Here is a 23,834-nt window from a genome sequence, read left to right on the forward strand (position 1 = left end):
TACAACACAGAATCAAGAGTTCTCAAACTACCCTGCAGAAAATTGACCGACTGAGCTGGACAAATTCACCATTCCCCCAGGTCATTCAATCGTGACCTGCAAGTTACACACACCTCTCTGCCACTGGTGCTATACCCACTGAGCTATTTAATTACCGTGATAGAATAATCGATTGTTTCTCCCAACATTATGGTATAAGCAACAGATGTGTAGCAGGCCTTTACAACATCACGGAATGAGTCACTGGGCTCTGAGAATTGCCAACGACCTAAAAAAAAAAAAAAGAACTCAGAACACAAGGCCTTTAACTCACAGTTGACAGCGCACGTGTGATTTCTGCCACATAATAAAAGCATGTCTGTACATTTGACGTCGTCACAAAGCATTCAGGCTTTTAAAAAGAAAACTAAATATAGGACTTACCTCAGGTAGCCACAGGCGAATGCCGGGAATTCATATTCAAAAATCTGTATGAACTATTCAAGTCTCAACATGTTACTGCATATTACAGTACAAAACTGCAGCTTCAGCGAAACGCATTTGTGAACTTACTTCTTGAGTTTAACAGCCAAGACATGGCTGCGAAAAAGAACCCGATGAACCATTCCTCGGGTTGCCTAGCTCGACGTGGATGTGAGTAGCACGTGTCCATAAATTAAATGGCTGGATCTTTCATGCAGAGGATAACCTGCCCAATTGTTCTCATGTAGTAATTTGTAGGGGGTGGATTGCTGCTCGACCATAAACATTTATTTTGGATACTGGTTTTTTCAAGTTAATCCAGGTCTTTCTTTAAAGGGTGTTGGTAAGTACTGATGTTATTTCTTGAGAGAAAGTTTGGTAAAAGTGCAGATATGAGTAGGGGTGGGCGGAACCCGTGGAATTACATACAATCTCAGTGAGATTCCGTGGAGTTCCGCAAGCGAGCAGAATTCGGCACGTCTCACTGCTCGTGCTGAGTTTTAGCTCCGGGAGCTCGTTCTGCACTTCAAAATCAGCGCGAATGGCACCAAGCAGCGCACAAGAGGGGGCTGCATTCAGTACGTTTTCTACTCGTGCAGCAGCTTTCTCAACGCGAACAGTCGCGACCCCCAGCGTTGTCCAGCTTTGAGAAATCTCACCAGGAGGCATTCTAGAGCATGAAAAACGAGCTAGAAGACGCAAATTCCCACTCGCACCAGCCAACTTAATGTTGGCGAGCCAAGCGTGAGAAGAAAACTCTGCCACGTGGCGGAGTTTTGCCAGAACTCCATGTTCCAAGCGGAGGGGGCAAAACTCCGCTGGCGGAGCGGAATTTTCACCCACCCCTAGATATGAGTGTCAGTTCTAGTCTCCCTCTGAAGGACTGAACATCAGATTGTTGGGGATATCCAATATGCATCGACTGGTTCAGACTGGTTGGGTGAGTGTTTTCAATCTTACATATACACATTTCAGTTTATTCTGCTGTAAAAATGTGTGATATTTTGTTTCCTTTTTACTTTAGTATTTTTTCAGTTTGTGTAGATGTTTAATTTGATAGAAAAAGATTTCCATACACAGCACTTAGCTGATAAAGCCCCATCTGTAGCACTCTTAATTAATCTTCACATCTACTTTTGTTTGCAGTCACCACGATCAATACTCAAACTCAACAAGAGTAGCTCAACTTTCTTTGTTGGAGCGCACGGTATCGGGGTTATAGGCAGAAGGACATCATTCAGCCAATGACGACCATTGCTCCAGCTAACTTTGTTCACAAAGTGGAAGATACCTCACTGCCACAATTGGCTTCACAGCTTCTCTGCCTCCCTCAGACCATCTCTTGGTCCCCAGGAATGTCATTCCCTTGGGCACCAGCAATGGAAGACACCATCGAAAACACACCTTCCGAGACCACATTGTGAGGTTGAGTTTGTAACCTGGAACTCCACCAAGAGCCTGACATTTTACCAGACAAAATGAATCTATATGGTCAGGAACTACATGGAAAGTGTTCAAGGAGACACCACGCTAGAACCTTAAAGTTGTTTCAAGTGCTGGTCATATTTAAGCTTTATCTTGGATGAGGAGTTCTGGGGCAATCCTCCGTGTGTCTTGACACAACCACATAATTATGGGAGGACACATCCAATGTATCTGAAATGCCTGGTTTAATCATGACAGGGGACCCTGAACTGCTAGTGACGAGCACCCACGTTACTTTGGAATCATAACGCACTGTGCCCTATTCTATGGGTGACCGGGTTACATACATTAGCATCATTTCATACCTCAATTCACTCTACGGGTGGAGAGAGGAGTGGGGTGATCAAGGGGGTTTACTATTTCGGTTCATTTTCTGCCCCATCTCTGCTTATATTTCTCTTTCACCGGATTCTACGAAGAAGTCTGACACCTGTAAAAAGCCTCAACTCTTTTGTTTCACACAGCAGGCTAAATTAATGGCCTGGTGCTTTCATTTTAGGGAAAGACCTATTGGCTCTGACAAGGACTATGGCCTTTAGTGATCTTGCCAACCTCATGTAAGAAATAAATAAATCATTAACTACAAGGAGATCCATATATTCATCCAATGATCTGATCAGCTGTCATCACCCTTTGCTTCCACCTATCACAGCATACATCATGGTGCACTAGCCCAAGTGACTCTCTTGCACTCATTAACTGCATTTTCCATGAACACACCCACACATCAGATTTTTTTAATTTTTTTTAGCCATCCTGTTTATTAGGTCAGTTCACACTGGACACTTGGGACACCAAAGAGACGCGTTTCGGCAGTTGTACTGCTTTTATCAAACATATACATATATATATATACACACACATATATACATACATACATATATATCTTTATATTTAATGCACATTTTATGCTTTTATGCTGCAAGCCTATGATCACATACTGACAGCAAGTTTTCATTTTCTGATTTTTCTTTCTGCAGCATGTGCATGCAATAAAACAGAAAAGCATTTAACCATTGCACAAGCTTGCCCGAGCCAAATCTATTGGAATTTCCAGTGGTTTTTAAGCGGGATGGGCCATACTTCAAGTGTTCCTTTGGCACCAGTCAAGAACTTCTTTTACTATGGGAAAATACTTACGGGTTTTCATTAATAAAAAGTACTTCAACCGCGAGTGCAGCCGATTATATGTCCCTCAGGACATCTTAAAATGCAAATGACCATCTTTCAGCCCATCCTCCCACTGTACTCCTCACATATAAGTCGACAAACTTAACAGCGGCTGCTCCTCCGTTAGGGCAGCGGAGCGCCACCCACCCCCCTGCCACCACCCGCAAATGAAACGATAATAAAACGGGTTTCTAACCCGTTTTATTATCTTTTTATTTTAATCCCCTAGACTTGCCCCCAGGGCTTTGACAAGGTGGTGGGGGAGTGGTAGTGGCCGGCCAAACATGTCATGCGCAGTGAAGCTTTCTCCAGCCCCACCTGCGTTGCTGGGGCTGGAGAAAGCAGCCATAGGCTCCCAGTCTGCCCGGGAGTGCAAAGTCATAGCGCTCCGGCCAATCCTGATGTTGCTTTCCTGCAGTGTCATGATTGGCCGCAGTGCAGTCTGGGAGCATGACCCAGAAGCAGGAAGAGCACGAAGTGGACGGCGGAGGCAGCGGCGATCAAGTACGTTTATTGTATTTTATTTTTTATTTTGTTCCCCAAACCGCCTCCTCCATCCCGCCCGCCACTTTGCCCGGGGACGGGCGCGCCACTGAAACGTAACTCTTTAAATGCTCTAGATTTATTGTAGACCTTCTACCTGAGGTTTGCTTCCTTTATACAGTCTGTAGACAAGATCTTAGCTTTTAATGACCTGAAAATCAAATTATGGTAAAAGACGTTGCTCCAGATATTGTTTTAATGAAAGGTTCCTTCAAAGCGTCTTCCATTTATACAGTGGAATAAATAACAACGGTAACTACTACACAACTTAAAGGTACTTCGTGTATCTAATCGACTGGATGAAATGCAGAGTCAGACCTGGAATTCAAAAATGAGACATCTGCAAGGGCTCAAATCACTGCTCCGCCTTACACTTAGAGAAGAGCTATGATGTAAAAAGTGAATATTTCCTAGTGACCAATCAGCATGCACAGTCTAATCACTCTGCAGACCTAGTCCTCCTTAAATCAAGTTGCATGTGTGGTTTGTTTATGGAGTTTGAAAGGTATGGTATACAGTTAGTGCATTTTATTTTTATTAAATCACCATGAAAGGGCAGAGGTGGCTTGAGAGGATCGCCTTATATAAAAACAAGGTGATTGGCTGACAGTGAGGTGGGGCGAGGCCTAAATCTTAGCCTGCCTGGATGAAGAAGGACGCATGCTGATGTTATCACCAGCAAGCAGTGTTTGCCCAAAGTTTAAGTAGTACAGGTGGAAGGAAGAGTCAGATGTGTCTGTGGCATATTTTTGGAAGGTTCTGATGTAGCAGGTAACAATATAAGAGCGTAAATAGGTAATCTGCAAGAAACGTATACCACATCTGACTTGCGGGAGACGTGATGTGGTACGCTTACTGAATAAGCTTGTCATGTGAGACAATCAATTCAGAACAAGCATTAAAAATGCAATACGTCTCGGCTTTCATTAAGTTAAAGCCATTTGCTTTGCTATACAAAACCATTAGCAAAGCAAATGGCTTTAACTTAATCAAAGGCGAGGCCTATTGCATTTTCAATGCTTGTTTATATTATGATCAATCTATGGAAGAGGGGTTGGTGATCCGAGACAGAGAGAGATGGAGACAGACGGCTGGTTACGGAGGCACAGGGGTTGTGAGACACGAAGGCAACGTGAGACCATGTATGTTGCACTTAGATTGCAGAAGGTCTGTGTTACGCAGACACAGGGGTGGTCTGTGAGATAGATAGAAAGATAACCCGTGTAAAGGGTGGGTGGAGTTACACAGAGGAAGGAAAAGAGGTGTGAGGTGCACGGCCACGCTGATTACACACATAGTGGGTCTGTGAGGGAGAAAGGCAGGGTTACACCCGAAGAGGCGGTGTTTTTGTAGGCAGTTTAAGTGCCTACACAGGACGTAGAAGGTTTTATAAATGGAGTGCCGGGGGTAGGGTAGAAGAAGGAATGTACTGGTGGGTTTTGACAGAGAGGAAGCACCTGTATTCAAGCTGCCATCTCGTTTCGTGGCTGTGCAGGAAACCGCCACTGAGAGCTGTGCGCCATCTGCGGCTGCTTCGGAGGGACTCAGAAGCAATAACACACGGCGGGGCGGGAAGGCGCGCCCCGGAACGTGCATGAGTAAATCTTGCACAGGCTAGCCAAAGGACAGGACTTCAGAATACAGATTGTAGGGTCATAGAGAGAGCAGCCACAAAACGAGTATAACACAACACTACCTGCTGTAACCAATGAGCAGTATTCGAAAATGCAGAGTGCAGGGCGAGGACAAGACTACACCAGAACCTGCATACAAAAACAAGGTATAATCGAACAAGACTGAAGAAGTATAAAATGCAGAGTACGAGGCTAGGGAAAAAGTGCTTAGTGGCACGCCGCGAGTAAAAGATCCAATCCCGCTGGGCGTGGCCTAAAACGGACAGGGTGGCAACCAGGAGGGACTTAAAACGCTCCTGGAAAATCAAAAAAGTCTCTTCTGAATAATAACGGACGTCAAACGATGCACACCAATCACAATTGCGGGCGGAGCTCAGACATGACTTCTGGAATCAGATCGATTCCAAGAAGCCCTCACATGGCGAGAGCAGAGCATGTGCGCTGCTAACGCCAGGCGAGACCTAAAAAAATCTTGAGCCACAACAAACAAAAGATTACATGGTCTGAGAAATATCATAACATGTAGCAAACGGCCCGTTTCCACGACATATGATAGAGTCTGTTCATAGTCGTAGAAATAATATTAGATAGTGTTCCAAGTAGCCAATCCAAAAACAACAATTCATACATATTCCAATCTAGTGTTTGTTATTAGCATTATTATACAACAAGTCACAACAATTAACAAACCCAAAAAAAAAAAAATCAGGGACAATTATTAGGTAAGGCTTTAAATACTCAAAAACATTTTTTTTGTTCTATTTTAATTTGATTAGTTTATGTTGTTTAATATGGTGGTAAATTACAAAGAAGCAGCTTTAGAGAGCCCTAAGGGAAAATAGTTTTACTCAAAATTCCCGGTTGCATTCTTTATGAGTTTCATTATCAACTGTTTCACGGAGTAGCCATGAAAGTATTGGATTATACATCCTACCAACTACCCAAGTAATGACTTCACTTTACCCAGTGCTTAATTTGTAAAAAAACTGCGTGCCTGCGTCAGGAGGCTACTGCAGCTTACACCACACATTGCCCCGCAAGCACTTACAATGATAGTATTAACCCAACTACAAACCATCACATTCCTCAAAGTGTGACAATTCAGACCATTCCAGGCCCCCAAATCTATAAGAATGTCATGGGCGGCAGGTATTAGTCATTTTTAATGCATATGGAATAATTAAACAACTGTTGTTGAGCTCATCTCTGAATTAGACAAATAATGCCATAGTGTGGCAGACTGTCATAAGTGCCAGTGCTGCCAATTCAGTGACGGAAACGATCACCGGAAACCCCCGGCTCAAATTAAACACTGCCTTTACCATACATAGTAGGTTGGAGTCCACTTATAATAGACCTCATGGGACTTAAATAGCTTTGAATTAAGATATTGTGGCCCATATTGCAATGTATTATAAGCGCGACAGTTAACAGCCAATTTTGCATTCTAGACCAACAGTGGCTCACGACAGAATGAAGGTGACCCCATTATAAGGTTGGTGCGGGGGACTCACTAGGTCACGAAGGCTGGCCGGCTAACAAATAAATATACAGTGGTACCGGGCTCTGGAGGAGGCCCTTCCCGGGATACAAGGAGCAATGCATACCGGGATGCAAGTAGCAGTACATTGGTAAATGCTATAAAAACACCCCGTCCACAACTAAACATCCTCAACACATGGACAGCTATATTCTTGGAATGTCAGCGCCGTAGATTAAGACTGGGGTGGGGACCATTCCATAGTTAAAGTGAAGTGGGTGCAATAAATGGTTTACACCATTGCCACCAAAATCTAGAATAGAAGTGTGATAGCAATTTAAGGAAGAATACGCATGCTTGCGCCTCAATTTGCCCCCTCAGCGCCTTGAGACCCTCAAGGGTGAGTAGTCGTGCTTTATAAACCCCTGATTGATTGATTGATTGATTCGCCTTGGGTGTCAACTTGAGTTTGTGAACACTATTGAACCAAAGATTATTTACGACTAACTGCGGAAGGCTAATTGCCCATTGACTCCGGTCCAATGTGTACGCTATAAACTCTATGAGCACCTTGAGACAGAAGCCTCTCACTCTCAGAAAGATTGAGCATTCACGGATTAGCATAAAACACAACACCCAAACTTCTTGCAAGCCAATGGTCTTCAGATGTTCATGGGTTTGTGATCTAGAGCCAGTCACCACCTATCTAGGCTTCAGAGCTACCCTTGCAGTAGCTGAACTTAGTGGAATAAAAGAAAAACTATTGAAATGTTGCAAGACGATGATATTTAAAAAAATTAAATGGAACAAAAGGATTTTTACTAGACAAATCACTAAACCATGTTTTTCTATGAATTATTTCTGACCCCCAAAGTCAACTCAAAAGCACCACGTACTTCTGCATTTGAATATTTCCACCCAACGATACAACGAGGTAGTTGGATGTCATAAAACCTTGGATGATAGGTAGAGTTGTGGGTGGTTTACCTTTAAAAACACTGGTCTAAACCTAGGAATTCACACCCCTCATAAAGACAAGAAGTTAATACCTAATTAGTTATTAGCCGCTGGTGTTAATAGAGTGGGCAAGTCATGTGTACGGCACTCCCATCATATGCGCTACAAATCCGTAATGGAGCAGGGTAACAATGTCTGCGGTAGCAGAAAGACTGCTGGCAAACACCAAGACAGCACTGCTGAAGCTGCACTATGGGACACGCAATATGCAACGACTAGTCTCAGATAGTAAGTGTGGCCGTGTCCAGGCTGTAGATACTGTCCATCCTGTAAAAATTATCCTGTGTCTGATGCCACTATCAACACACCACTTTCCTTGCCTAAGTTCAGAAAAACTTTTCACAACACACTTATACCTCATACGGTACCATTCAAAAGTCATGGACAAGCAATACCTCAACACGAAGGGTTAAAATAGGTACAGTGGCAAAATCCATTTAAAAGTTCCTGTCCCAATGTAAAGAAAGGAATATTGCGTGATTTTGCTCAGCAGATCTTTAGTCCTATACAGATGAGATAAAAGATCAAACGTACACATGGCAGACGCTCAGTCTGTTGTCTGTTTTCATGCTGCGCCCTCCTTATACTGCTCTAGAGCGTATCTTCAATATGCACCTTAGTAGATTTGTCTTTTTGATCCATCATGGATACAGTCACTTGTACGCCATCCAGAGTGACTACATCCCAAATATAAAGACGAGGCACAGAAGACATGGTGCCTGCTACACAAGTGGGGCTATCCGCGGTGGTGCAAGTAAAGTTAAGCTGGGACTTCATAACTACAAGCTTTTGAGTTTCTTCCCAATGTTAAAGGGACCACATTCAACTAAGTCAGATATAACTGTTCTTTATTCAAAACTTTGGAAAACAAATTTTTGGCAATTTTCGCTGGAAGGGAATTAGCAAAGTCAATCTTCTATTAAAAAAAAAAAAAAAGAAAGAAAATGGCCTATTGAAACAATTTTGCCCCGCCCCTTCGGAGGTACCATTATAAATAGGATCAGTATCCCCTGGGGTAGGGAAATACCGCCCCATTTTTTGTGCAGCTCTTAATGAACACTTTAATGTGGGGCGGCAGATAAAAACCAAGACTATGTTGGTATCTGAGCAGTAAAAGTATAAATCGATTTAATTAAATAAAAGAGGTAACATGATAAATGCAATGAACAACATTAGATATGTATATGCAATAAAAAACGACCTTGTCCACAAATCTCGAGACCACAGTTTGAAGAAGTTTTCAGAATAAAATGTACCCCTCATGTAGGTTTAAAATACATATAGGCCTGATCTAGGATCCTTGCTATTTCTACACCATACCCGCTTTATTGATCACCGCTTAAATAAAATAAGATGACATTTTAATTAAATTGAATTTCAACTAAATGTACTTTTTGAAGTATCAAACGCATGGGCAATATGCAAGAGGCCAGTAAGTACTGCAAAGCAATATTTAGTAAAATGCAAAAATATTAAAAAAATATAAAAAGCTTGAAAAATGGATAAAGTAATTGCAAAGCTCCAGTGGCCCGGGAAAACCAAAACACAACCAAATGAGCCAGATTCTGCAGCAGATAGAAAACACCGGCCTAGCACATTTTCGTAAGGAGGCTAATGCCGTCTTACCTCAATGGCGGAGTCTTACGCCACATAGTTTTTTTGCATACAGAGCTTCTTTCCTGCTAGCTAAAGCGGCGGAGATGGTGAACGGGCAGAGTGGCCTTTACTGTTAGGCTCATGGTTAAGAGGGAGTATCCTTACACAAACTTTAGCTGACCTGGTACAGGGATGACAGGTTGGAAATCCAATCATTATGCAAGATGTGCAAATGTTTGTGTTTAGTTTATTATTAATGTTTCAGTGGTTCATTCCACTTACCGTTAGTGTGCGGGGGCGGACTGTTTAATCTTATGATGCAATGTTTCTGTGGAATTCAGCTGCAATCCAGTGCTGTTTTCTTCAACTGGATTGTTAGCTGGTTTCTTTGTATTTATTTATCTTTACAGAGTTTGTGCTTGATTTTATCCCATGGTGCACCTGCAGGCCTCGTGACGGCCACTGTTGTCCATTGCACTTGAAATTAGTACCATCCAGTGTGGCACTGGGGAGGAGGGGGGACCGGTGTTGCGTGTCCTCTTTGGTTCCTCATTTCCTCATTTCCCTCTAACTTTGATGGCGCTGTGTGGGTCCTAAGTCAGTATTTTTTAATGTATATTGAATTAATAATTACCCGTTGTTGTGGTCATCTCCAGACAGTGCCACCTTGTGACAGACTGCCACAAGCGCTGGTGTTAATAATTAAGTTCCGGTACCGAGCACCAAAAACCACTGGCTCAAATTAAGCTCTGTTTTGCCCACAAACTGTCTGAATGCAGGGTTGAAGGGGAGGTATCCTCCAAAGGGCCAGAACCCCCTTTTTCAAAAACTGCTGGAAACCAGAGCATCCCTTTGCACGTGAGTTTGAATAGGGTTATATTTCTGGATATGACAGACTGTGCCTTCAACCACCATAAAAAACATCTCAGAAGCGGGGGACTCACTCACCTTTTTGTACATGACAATATAGAAATATTGAACATGCCCACTTTGCAAGGATCAATTTGAAGTCCACTGCAAAAGACAATCCGACGCTAGGTGTTGCAAAGGTCCCTAAAACGAACCCCATACAGCTGACGAACCACCAATTTATTTCAAAGGTCCCACTCGAAGGATCCACAAATTCCTTCACAATAGACCACATCGATAAATACCTTTCAGAGGTGGGCTCTCTTCACTGGCAAATATCCCTGAAGTGTTCCTTAACTCCCAGAGCCCAAACCATATGAGAGCACCAGTCGTCTAGATCTGTCGTCAGCGTATGTGAAGGTAGGCACATCATCCTCCAGAACACTTTGTGTAAGAGGGTGGCGGCGACTGGAAAAGCCTTGAGACTCAAATTATTTTTTACTTCAACCGTAGTCAGAACCTCTGCATTGTTTCTTCCACCTCATCTTCCAGGAAAGACTGCATGTGGAGTACTCTAGGTTACCCCATATGTGATCCCTGCCAGGGTGGTCTCGTGCCACAGATTCCATATCCAGAGGAATTCTCACAAAACAAGGCTGGACGACGCAACTGTAGACCAAAATAAGATCTCTGGATGAGTGAGAGACATCAACCTATGAATGGCACAGAATGTTTGGTGCCAATTAGAGTGCACAACTAGAATTCTGGTGATGGGAAACGCCAAGCGCACAGGTTACCTTTTACGGATCATGGGCGTGCAAATTTCCATTTTGGGATTGACTGACTCCTTTACTGAGTACCTTATCACCATAAAAAACAACCACTAGCTTGTATTGCTCCAAAAATTCACACCCTTGTGAAAATTATTCACTGAGTGGAAATCACAAAAGCGGCACCGCCCGCGCTTCGTAAAAGGTCATTTTTGTGCTTGGCATTTCCCATCTTTTCTAGTTGTATACTTTTATTGGCACAGAAAATTCTGTGTCATTCATAGGTAGATGTCGCTCACACATCCAGGGATCTTTCTTTAAGTATACAGTGGCGGCGTCCTGACTTGACTATTGCAAAGCAATCCACGTACAGGCACTTCAAACACAGACCACCAAAGCTAAGCTCCTAGAATATGTCTGCGTGAGAGACAAAAGTACCACATCACCTTGGCAAGGAAAGAACTCCACTAACTCCTTGTGAACCCAAGTGGAATCGTGGTCAAATTCAAGTGTATAGCACTGAAAGCCAATTGGTGGGGCACAGGTCCATATTAGCGTATAAAAAAGATCCCAAAATATAGTAGAACCACATTTATTGGCCAGGCAATGCAAGTCAAGCAAAAGAAAGTAAAGAATTGGAATAGATTTTTGTCCGCGGAGGCATTCACCTGCAACCCAAGCAACACTGGTCTGCATCTCTCCCACCCTTTCTAACTAGGGAGCTAGCCATAGTACCCCAGATACCAGACCATGCAGGACCGCCAACTAAAAAATTGCTTATGGTGTTCTCATGGTGTACACCAGCATTAGGAAAGTATGGACTGGTCCAGTGCGCTGTACATTCCAGTGCCTCAAAATAGTATCAAAGTGAAATGTGAATGAGCTACACAACAGAAACATTTCTAAATCGAGCGGTCAAGCATCATTTACCTTTAAGAAACCTAATTGGTTTTTTTTCCTCTGAGTTTTATATAGCGCAAACTTGACCCAAAGGTATATCAGAGCACATTACATGAGCACCAGTTGCATTACACAAGGACACATTCATTTTTGTTAGGCATCGGGAGATTAAGTGATTTGCCTAGATTCACAAAATGTTGAGCGTCATTGCCGAGACTCGAACCCGGTTCCCCAGATTTGAGATCGACCACCCTAGCCATTAGGCCGCATCCTCTCCCCCGTTGACCTTGACCTCTTCAACTATTTACTATTTTCATGATCTAGGAGAGGGTCATTTTGAATCTAGTTTGTGCTTACCGTAGGGAATGCGGAAAGAGTTGAAAACAGACTAGGTTCATACATCATCCACAATTTTCCACTAATCTCTCCACCGCTACAAATACTTCCTGCAACAATTCCCATTGTAAAACACCTAGATGAGCAGAAGGTGATGGGGAACTTTTATGGACAGTGCTGCTATAGGAGACCATGTATAGATCACGATTAGCGTAACAGGAGTCACCTAATGGTAGTTCTTGCATTGGGGAGCCATTGCACTTTGGTTATCTAAAAAACTGACCAAAACAGTTCAACAGGTTAATGCAATCCCTACTGATATTTGCAGAAGTATGAAATGGAATTAATTAAAATAAATATTACTATTAAAGGGAATATTGTTAAAAGGAAGAGCGAGCATAATTGTTTGAACAGAACCCTGATTATTTAGCAATTTAAGCAACTTTCCTTAATACTATCAACATGTGAAGGCACTCAAGACAGAATACCTTCCAGTTCTGAGAAGGTGAAATACGAAAGGTGTGCAAACAGACCACGGTAGCAGTTCGATACAATATACAGTACCCAATACTGCGCGGAGTTAGAAATTTCTCTCCTCTTGTCTCCCATCTTGTTTTGCTGCTTAATACGCTACGGGGCATATGCTTAATCTCAGTGTGCCTGCCCATATATTATTGTGTTCTTGGTATATATTTTTATGCTCTTTCTTCCACAGCTATTTACCTATGTCTTCCTCATCTCGTATGTAAAGCGCTCTGATACCCGCTTGGGTCATGTTCGTGCTATACGAAACTTTAAAAATAAATAAATAATACGATAGATGTCAAGGAAAACAAGCCCTGTGTATGAGGTCAGCAGGTGAGACTGGAAGCCTTCCTTTAAAGATCTATCAACCTTCAACTTTTACAATATTTGCATCTGCTGGTTAAGAACGGGAGGTGCGCGGACGTCCTGCACCAGAGCACCTTGACGCGCATGAACCGTTCTGTACAAACACATTAAAAACACAGTCTGCTTTTGAAACTGAAGAGCACTCCTCCTGTGTTCTCTGGGAAATTGATGTGCTCGTGGAAAGGGCGCCTCCACAAGAGACTTGGAAGCTACAGCTGTTTTCCAGAGTTTGAGCCAAAGATGTCTCCGAACTGCCACCGGCGCCAAACGTTTGCATCGATGGAGTAAGATGATCTGAGGAGGAGTCGGAGAGGAAGCGGGCTGGCTTCTTTCATATGAAAAGCAGATGGACAATTTCTCAAGCGTTTTCCTCCAGCCTCTTAAGACCAATAATCACATCCCAAGATAACCTTGGATTGTTTACTCTTGAGACAAATAGCAGAGGCTGACTCTACCTAGGTGTCTACCTAGGTGTCTACCTCGTCTGCTGGGCAACATCAGGCTTCTACGGTGCGTGCGGCTTCACAAATGTAATCTCAAGCGTTCATTGAGTAGCTTGCATCGCTGCTCTTTGAGACGTGATCAATGAACAACAAAAGATGGATCTACTGAATGTAACTCCACGGTGGTGACTGCCTGGTGGTCAGCGGTGGTCGTTTCTAGCGAGGGGAGACTTCAGAAAAGCAGCCTCAATGTTGTCATAAAGCTGAAGGACACTTCTGGAGGATCCTTGGCAGCTTGCTTGGAGAGAGTAAATTGTCTTTGCTAAGCTGAGAGTTACAAAATGTGAGGAAGAGGTATTTAATATGTATTAAGTTCTACAAGTCAGCTAAAAAAGAAAGACCTCGAATACCAACTCACAGAAAATGTTGGTATGAGATTGCTAGGAAGATGATGTTGGTAGGGACATCAATGCTTTTGGGGAGAGGATGTAGCCTTACGGCTAGAGCGGTCGACCCCGAAGCTGGGGAACTGGGTTTGAGTCTCGGCAGGGACGCTCAACATCCTGTGATTCTGGGCAAATCACTTAATCTCCCCGCGTCTAACAAAAATGAACGTGTTCATCTTTATCGAAACTGGTGCTCATGTAAAGCGCTCCGATACCCGATATCTTCGGGTCGAGTTCACGCTATATAAAACTCTAAGAAAAAAACATATATTTACCCTATTGTTTGGGATAAACTATTAAAACCTTGAAAGTTACAAAGGAAAGCCTACGTCTGGAGTAGCTGGTTTTAGGCATCTGACCAGCCGGCCCCGGGACAGAGTGTTCAGTGCTTTATAAGTCCTCTTGGCTCCCACAGGTGACATATGATGGCAGCTGGCTAAGTGCTCCTTATAGATCTTACTGACCTCTTCTACCAAGTGTAGACATAACTAGTAAAGACACAAGAAGCCAGCAGCCTCATTAACAAAGGTCTAAATTAATTATAAGTAAAGAAAATTTAATGTGAATACCTTACTTAAAAAGTTCCCACTTCCTGGTAAGAGCACTACAAATATACCCAGGCAAAGGTGAAGGAAAAAACTGGGAAGGAAAACTATAATTTGTATAAAGCAAAAAAGTTATAAAACTTTAAACAAAGGGAGTTTAATTGCAATAATCACCGACTGGCACAAAAAAAAGGAAAAACTGTCCTGAATTCAAATAATGCCTAAAATATCAAGATTTAAATAACAACTTATCTTCTTAAACTAATTCAGAAATTAGACCTGGCTGCTACAAATTATTAATTAATTGAAAAGCAAATAGGCATCAAACATGATTTTCTAAGATAAGGTCAAATAAAAGTGTGTATTCCTTTCAATATAATCTGACTTCCATAAAAATGTTGTTTTACCATCTGGAGTTGTTCTAGGCATCGAGCCAAAACTTCGAAATTCCTTTCGAAAGTAAAGCGACAGATCCATACTGTAGCTGCCACGTTGCTTATGCAAAACCAACCGAGAGGAGCTTCTGACATATTCCGCACTTACTGATGCAGTAAACGAGAGAGAGAAAGTGAGATGGGAGAGAGAGGGATGGGAGAGAGAGAGGCAAAGGGGGGAGAGAAAAAGAGAGAGGGGGAGAGAGACACACACAAAGGGAGAGAGAGAGAGGAAGATAGAAAGAGAGAGACAGAGAAGGAGAGAGACAGAGAGAGAGAGAGAGAGAGAGAGAGAAAGAGAGAGAGAGAGAGAGAGATGGGGAGAGAGAGAGATAGAGATGGGGAGAGAGAGAGTGTGCTGCCAAACTCACTTAAGTGCAACTTGACAGCTGACTAGACAGATCTCCGGAGATGAGATTTCAATTCAAAAGGTACTAGGTCAAATGTAATCCCTTTATGAAAAGATCAGACGGTGAGAACCTTTAATAAAGTTGGCCCGTGAACCACCAGGCGACTTTCTTGGTGCTACTGGTACTGCAGTAATCCAGCAGTTCTTAACCTTTTAACTTCTGCGGACCCCCACTGAATCATTACTGGAATCCGGGGACCCCCTCCCTAAGCAATGTCTAGGATTTGGACCTCGGAACAATACACAAAAATACAAACACCAGCATACACCAAACATGCTCAAATATTGAAATATTTTGTGCAATTCACGATCAAATATATAAAACTTTTTCACATTTTCAATGTTGCTTCCATGTTTGTATAACTTTATTCATTTGAATGGATTAATTTTTTGTATTATTTAATTTCAAGGACCCCCGTGAGTAGGCCTTGTGGACCCTCAGGGGTCCCCGGACCACAGGTTAAGAACCACTGCAGCAGACGATCTCGCCATAAGCCACCGCCTTCCATCAGGCAGCGCCAATCTAAGCAAGGAATAAAGTGGTTTATTAAAGGTGATCACTCATTTATGATTCAAAATACACCATGGAAGCACTTGGATGCAGATTAGCTGCAGGTTAGCCTATCTTTAAAGACTGTCAGAGGAGGGTCCTAGCGAGGGCGGAGTCAGGAGAGGGGGATGGGGCCCCTTCGCTGCCTTACCAGCATGGAGGGGTCTTAGAGGGGTTGGGTCAAGAAGAGGGCAAGAGCAGGGGCACTTAGAGACAGCAGTTACCCGACCAAACCCTTCTACCTGCCCCAAAAATACTGCACAAGCTTCTGACGCCCATGCCCCCAGGAGAGTGCAAACCCCTGATGGGCATCAGCTGTGCAGAGCCTCCACACAAGAGCCTGAACCCCTCTATGTGTTGCGGTTTCCAGCTCACCTTCTCTCCCACCGTGTGATCAGGGCCCTTCACCATGTGAAGAAAGCGGATATCGTGTGACACACAGTGGCACCGCAAGTGTTCGCATGTCTGAAGTTGGAAGATTCTCAAGTTGTCTAACAGGCACCTAAACACGATAGGATGTCGACCACCTTGTTCATATGCTTCAACTATCACGAGGCCCAAAAGGTGAATTTTTAAGATAACAGATGATTGCTTATCACTGGGGGAACCTTGTACATTTGACAGTGGGGTAGCTAGACCTTAGACCGCCTGGGCCCTGCGTTTGCCGCCCCGCGGCAGCCGTATTGAAGAGCGGGAAGGGGCTGGCAGAGTCCTCGCACTGCTGACGCCCCGCATGGCCGCACTGAAGAGTGGGTGCCACCCAGGGAACACCTCCCCCCTGGATCCCCCACCCCTCCTTGCTACGCCACTGCATTTTGACCACTCCATTTTTAAGGAACTTGCTCTCTTGTGCGAATCATTCATTTAGTTTGAGAGAGTTCTGTATAGCGTTATTTACTATCTCACAGTTACTTCAAAGCACTAGGTGGTACAAAAGCTGGCTTTAGCTTCCTGCCTAGTTGCCTGGTTGGGTGCGCACCACTTAAACTCCCTTGATTTTGTGAGCCTGGCATTTGTCCCACTCCGTTTAGATGCGGGATTAAAATGCTTCTCATTTCCACAAGCTACATAAGAATGCTAAATTACTTTCTGTGGAGTGGTGCATAGAAGGGGTAATCCATTATGTTCCAAAAATGAAAGTACCAGCACAATAAAAATACTAAGAACATTGATTTAGGATTAAGGTTGCCCACTTGACATTGTTTGGGTTCATTGGCCATGATCAGCTCTCAAAATAAAAGACAGGAACCTGGTGCCAAAATTATTGGGAAATACATTTAACTAAGAATACATTTTCAAACAATGCCAGAAGAACTGCTCTGACAATTTATTTAATAACGCAACGGGCTATTAATTGTGAACAAACTCAAAAAACACATGGAAGAGACAATGGGCAGAAAAAACATCTTGTCACTCGTCACCCGGTTGGGATTTGTTTTAACATCATTCCCACGGGACCTGCAACCCCCACCAGAATTCTTTTTTTAGGTCTCGCCTGACCCAGCACATGCGCTGGTCTGGCGAGACTTATTGAGAGGGCTCCAAAAAGTGCTACCAGGCCAGCCTAGAGCTACAGTGCATGTGCGCGGGCGCCGCGCTTTACTGCGGTTACTTTCACTTTCGCGGCCGCACGGCCACTTTGATGTTTGATCACGATCGCGATCACTTTCGCGGCCGCACTGCATAGCCAATAGGTCTCGCTTTTGGGACCTTATAAGTATTTAGGTATGCAACTGTTGCATGGCTAAATACTTATAAGGTCTCAAAGGCGAGACCTATTGGCTATGCCAATGCTTGTTATTTTAACTTTTTAGGCCCGGGTTTTGACATTACAGCTGTGGAAAAGACCCACTGCACTCTACAGCGTGGTCTTTGGGTTAACCCCACTCGACCACTGGCTTTCTTCAACTAGCCTTTGTCAGCCTTTGGTTTCAGACTGTCTCAATCACAAACTGGCCTAACATTACTTGTGTTCCGGGTCAGAAAGGACCTGGGTTGGCAGGTCAAGCTTCACTGCTCCCACTAGAGCAGGACCAAGGTTGATTTGCATATGGCTGGGTCTATACTGGGGTGGGACGGTGGGCAAAAGAAAGATGGATGTCATGCCAGGTCCCCCTTAAACGAGAAAACGAGCAGCACCAGACCGCTCTCAGTCCATTTGTGCCTTCTCAATAGGGTGCCGTTGGAGTCCTATGTACAATGAGCACGGGCTGCACGTCAGGGCTTACCGGTTGCACTTACAGAGTCACACTGAGGAAAACAAAAAGGGATGGGTGCATTGCTTAAATAGGTCTCAGCCACTGGCAATCACCGTGGGCTGCAATCCAGTCTATTGCCTTTTTGTCCACCGAGCCTTATAGTTCAGGATGAACTGGTCACACTGCGTCAGCAGGCGTCTCTCTAGAATGGCACAGCCGGTGAAAAACAATAGTTTGGAACGCAGCCCAGAATGACTGCCAATCGTTTAATAGCATTCATTCCAGCATACTTTCTGTGTTTGATGTAACACTCTAAGTGGCCATGGTTATGTTGTGAACAGACGTGATGTTCCACCCATTCAAAGTTATTAGTCAAGCTAATGAGTCTGGGGTTGCTTTTGCTCCCTTCTCAAGGGGGCGAAGCCTGGCCTTTTTAGATGGGCTGCTTACACGAGGAGAAGGGTCAGTAGTTATTTGAATAAGGGCCTCTGCCTAGAGTGGCACATTAGGGAGAAAACAATTGGTGGAATGATACCCGGATACATTGCCAGTGGTTTAGAATATCTGCAAACATCCCTCCCATCACCTTCTGTCTGTCAGCTATAAAGTCTCCAATTTGTTTAACACCTTAAGGTACATGTGGCATTAGGCAACTCAAGGTCTCTTAAACCTCCCGGCAAGCAAATAAGGCGCTAGACCCCCCCACAAGGTTTCCACAAGATGCTGCAGTTTTAGCCACGCATTATGATTATGGATTAGAATGTCCATTGATTTTCCTTTCATTACTATTTGATTAATACAGAGAACATCAGGTCCTGATGAAAGCCCACAGCACCTTTCTTTAGGTCTACTGCCAGGGCAGAAACATGTCGACCTCCTTTTCGGGTGAGCAATTCCCCATAACTTTATACAATATATAAAGATTGAGGTGGTCCAATAGGCACTTGTAACAATTCAAGTCCACATCAGGAAGCCCATCTAGAGGGCGTGGCTAGGCGCCCGAGAGAGATGGCGGCGCCGGCGTAGGGGCTCCGTCCACGCCAGGGTTTCTCGGCGGTTCGCGCTCTTTAGGCGAACGATGGAAGGCAGCGTTGCTCGTCTGAACGCTTCAGGCATGCCCTGAATTCTTTCTTTTTGCCGCGGCGGACCTCCTTTATCTCTGTTCTTGCTCCCGCTCCCGGTCGCGGCTCTGCATCGGCCGCGACCGCCATTTTGTTCATCTGTGCCAGGATTCCTTCAGCAGCGCGTTTTATCGCGCTTTGTACCTCCGGCTGCCACATGGATCCTGTAATCTCTTCAGCTCCGCCAACAACATGGTTCTACACTGCTAGGTGACTTTTTCTTATTTTTTTCATTACTTGCACGGCTTAAAACGTATTTTTTGTTTACCTCAACTTTGGCAGCCATTTTGTGCATTCACCTCCTTCGCCTGGCTCTGTGGTATTCAGATTCCTCTGACATTTTACTTTTTTCTTTTTGTTATTCTTTTTTTTTTTTTTTTTTTTTTCTCTTTTTCTCCAACTTTTTTATTGCTCCTTCTCATTGGAACCAGCAAACTGTTTGTTTTTGCCTCTAGTTTGACAGGGCCACCCTGTACCTTACTAGTACGTTGATGGCTGAAAGCTCTGGCAAGGCTCAAAGGCGCAACTACATTAAAAATTCCAAGCTCTTCACGGAGTTGGCTCACTTAGAAGCGTCCCAGCCTTTTTGTGTCAGTGAGACGTCGCCAAATATGGAAACCTCTTCACAAGCTTCAGCAAAAATGACGCCCAAGAGATTAAAAAAGGACCCACCTTCGCCTCCTAAATCTTCTTCGACCATCTCAATGGAGCTAATTCTCGAAGAGATAAGGGCCCTGCGCCCTTTCATGGAGGAAACAAATGCTAAGCTTCCAGTTCTCACGGACAATTGGGCTTCAATGGATGAAAGAGTGTCCTCGGTGGAACGAGACGTTTCTTCTCTTCAAGATTCTGCAGCTAAGGTCACCCACTTGCACACGCAGATCTCCTCTCTCCAGAAGCAGGTGGAGGACTTGGAAAATCGAAACAGGCGCAACAATCTTCGCCTTTATGGCCTGGTGGAAGGCTGTGAGGGAAATGATCCTATTGCTTTCTTCAGGTCTTTTCTCCCCAAGCTTCTACACTTGCCTGAGGACATTTCGCTTAATATCCAGCGTGCCCACAGACTTGGCCGAGCCTCCTCCTCTCCCTCCACACCAGCGAAGCCTAGAGGTGTAATAATGTACTTTTTGGAATATACTGACCTGCTGAAAGTCCTTTCTGCGGCCAGGGCCTCTCCTCGTCTCACTTGGTCGGGTTCCACCTTGTTCTTTGCGCAGGATTATGCTAGAGCCACCGCGAATCGCCGTAAGGCCTTCTTGGACATGAGACCTGATCTCCGCTCTATTGGTGCCAGATATGGTCTTTTCCATCCTTGCTTATTCAAAGTCACCTACAACAATAAGACTACCACATATGAGGAGCCTACGCGTCTTCGGAGTTTCCTGAATTCCTGTGGTCAAGCTGAGATGGAGCTCTCTGGCCCTTCCTCATCTCGTCCACCATGACTTTCTTTTGAAGTTTTACCATGATGCTCTAGTTGCTTTTGTTTGTTGCTTTCTCCAATTCAATTGGCCCTAATTGTGCATGTTCTCAAGTTCAATGTTGTTTCCATTGTAGTATTTGCTTACTGATGTTGAAATTCATTAGTTTGTTCTACTCCTTACGTGTTTTTGTCTTTGCCGTCCGCCGTCGCCTAACTCTGTTGCCTTTCTCTTCTTGCAGATCATTGTTGTGTGTTCCGTTCTGTTTCTCTGGTTGGACGTCCCATTGACCCCGAGTGTCCTGCCTTCCTCAGTTGGTCCTACCTCCCTCTCCCTACTTCCACGCACGTCCTTGCTTGTCCTTGTTCCTGATCGTACTCCTGTTGAGCTACCCCTTGTCAGATCCCATTATCCCTTCTTCCACAGGTACGTTCCTATTTTGTCTCTCCCTACTTTGTTATTTTTCTTTATTTTTTCAGGTTTATTGGTGTCAATATTCTTTATGCGCTCACTTTTTTCTTCCTTCTTTTTCTTCTTCTTTACTTTTGTCGCTTACTCGTTCCCTTGGCCATGCTTTTTTCTCTTTTCACATTTTATCACCCTGCTATATCATCTTTCCCATGACTTATATTTGCATTCCCTTTCCTCTAAGCTTCTTTGGTGTTCTATCTATTCAATGATCTTTGCGTGCTCTTTCTTTTTGCTGTTTCACTTAACTTTACTTATTACCATCACTGATTTTCATTTTACCTCTTTTTCGCTCTCAGCAACACCTTGGCTTTTTTCTACCTTTATGATACTTCTTGCTTCCCCTTTCTTCTTCTCTCATTTGCTCACTATGTTTCTTCTCTACTCTTACTTTTTTCCTCTTCTTCCTATGTTCTCTTTTTTCTCTGAGGCAGTCTTTCAATGGTTCAATCTGTCTTTATATCACTCATTTACTAATTTCTAATGTCTGTGCGTATTGTTTCTTGGAACGTTAAAGGTCTCCATTCTCCTATTAAGAGGCAAAAAATTCTTTCTCATTTAGCTAAGTTAAATGTTGACATTGCCTTCTTGCAAGAAACCCATTTGTCTGATATCGAAGCTGCTAAGCTCAAGAGGGGCTGGGTGGGCGATGTGTTTTCTGCTCCGGGCGATGGCAAGAGAAATGGTGTGGCTGTCTTAATTCGCAAATCCTTACCTCACTTGCTCTTGTCTACTGAGTCGGATCCTGAGGGTAGATGGTTGTACGTCAAACTTTCCTCGAATGGTATTCCCATCTCCCTTCTCAACATTTACGCACCTACTGGTGGTGACCCTGCCTTCTGGCGCTCAATGGCCTCTCGTATTTCTGAATTTGCTGATGACAATTTTATTATGGGAGGTGATTGCAACCTACCCTTTGATCCCTTTTTAGATCGGCAATCCAAAGCATCTTTCATTCCTAATAAGTCTCACAAATTGTTTACTCAAGCAATTTCCCAGCACAAACTCATTGACGCCTGGCGTTTATGCAATCCCACTACTAAAGAGTTTACCTTTTACTCCCCTTCCCACCATTCACAATCCCGCATTGATTACATCTTCCTTTCCCATCACATTTCCCAATCCCTCACTTATGCCGATATTGGTCCCATATTATTCTCTGATCATGCTCCTGTTCTGGTTAACATCGACATCCTACCCAAATCCACTGGACCAAAACGTTGGCGATTCAATAATGCTCTGTTGCTCGACCCCAAATTCGCCACTTCTTTTGCTGAGTTTACTGAAGAATTTTTCTCCACTAATGATACACCCACTTTACCCAAGCATGCTATTTGGGACGCTTTTAAGGCTACAGCCAGGGGGTTCATCATTGAGTATGTAGCCAGAAAGCGCAAAGCTGCCCGCATGCAAGCAAACGATCTCCTCCTTACCATTAAAAAACTGGAACACTCCTTCTACACCTCTCATTCGCAGGAAAGTTTGACCTCTCTTATTAAGGCTAAGATGTTATTTAACAAACAATCTACTGATGATGCATCGCTGTATTTGCTGAAATCTAGTTCAAAATTTTATGGGGGTAAGAACAGAGCGGGGAAGATTTTAGCCAATTATTTAAAAGTTAAGCAACATAAATTGAATATTGAGTCTATATATGATGTTAATTCTGTTTTAAAGCACACAGATGCCGATATTTTAGAGGAATTTTCCCGCTTTTACTCCACGTTATACTCCTCTGAAACTCACCCTACTGCCCAATCTCTTGCCACCTTCTTTTCTACAATTAAGACACCTTCCAATTTTCCTGTTGACTTGTCCTCTCTTGAATTGCCTATTTCTAGCTCAGAACTACAGACTGCACTTCAATCACTCAAGAAGGATAAGGCCCCGGGTCCGGATGGACTTACCGTCGAATTTTATCTACATTTTTCCAAATTACTATTACCCAGATTACACTCTCTTATTGATTCTTTTATACTCAGTGGCACTTCTTCTGGTACTTTTTCAGATGCTCACATATGTATTATACCCAAAGAAGGTAAAGATGTTCAATATTGCAAAAATTATAGACCAATCTCCTTGGTCAATATTGATTACAAGTTATATGCTAAGTCTCTTGCCATAAGATTAGACCCCTTTCTCCCTGATTTGTTAGGTCCAGAACAATCTGGATTCGTTAAAGGCCGTTTCATCACAGATAATACGCGGCTTTTGTTTAATGTCCTGTCCAGATCCTCACGTTTTACGGACTCACTAGCGGCAATTGCTTTGGACGCCGAAAAAGCATTTGATAGGGTAGAGTGGACCTTCCTTTTTGCTGCTCTCAGATGGTTTGGGTTCGGTCCTAATTTTATCTCTTTTGTTTCTTTTTTGTATTCTAGTCCCAGGGCGGCGGTTTGTGCTAATGGTTTAGTATCATCTTTCTTCAGCTTAGGTAGAGGTGTCCGCCAAGGTTGTCCCCTCTCCCCTTTCCTCTTCAACCTAGCCTTAGAACCCTTTCTTTCAAAACTTCGCCAAAACCCTCATTTGCACGGTTTCCAACTCTCACAGATCAACATCAAACTTGCCGCTTATGCGGATGATATCCTACTCTTTGTATCCAACCCTGCCATTTCTATTCCCACATTTCTATCTGAAGTTCATGATTACTCCCAAATTTCTGGATA

The 23,834-nt window shown here is 43.6% G+C and overlaps 1 protein-coding gene across 6 annotated transcripts in view; it reads right to left on the minus strand.

The window, feature by feature from the left end:
* Positions 1 to 23,834, minus strand: part of FNDC3B (fibronectin type III domain containing 3B) — a 561,687-nt gene that overhangs the window by 481,313 nt on the left and 56,540 nt on the right. Inside the window, exon 1 of one of the 6 annotated variants that reach the window (XM_085635436.1) lies at positions 9,418 to 9,550. The exons of 4 other annotated variants lie outside the window; for them this stretch is intronic. The gene's annotated coding sequence lies outside the window, so the exon portion shown is untranslated. Of the gene's footprint in view, positions 1 to 155; positions 174 to 9,417; positions 9,551 to 23,834 lie in introns of those variants that run through there. One more of the 6 variants, XM_085635439.1, reaches the window with a different exon arrangement.

This window comes from Triturus cristatus, chromosome 11, assembly GCF_964204655.1.
Source record: "Triturus cristatus chromosome 11, aTriCri1.1, whole genome shotgun sequence".
Lineage (NCBI taxonomy): Eukaryota > Metazoa > Chordata > Amphibia > Caudata > Salamandridae > Triturus > Triturus cristatus.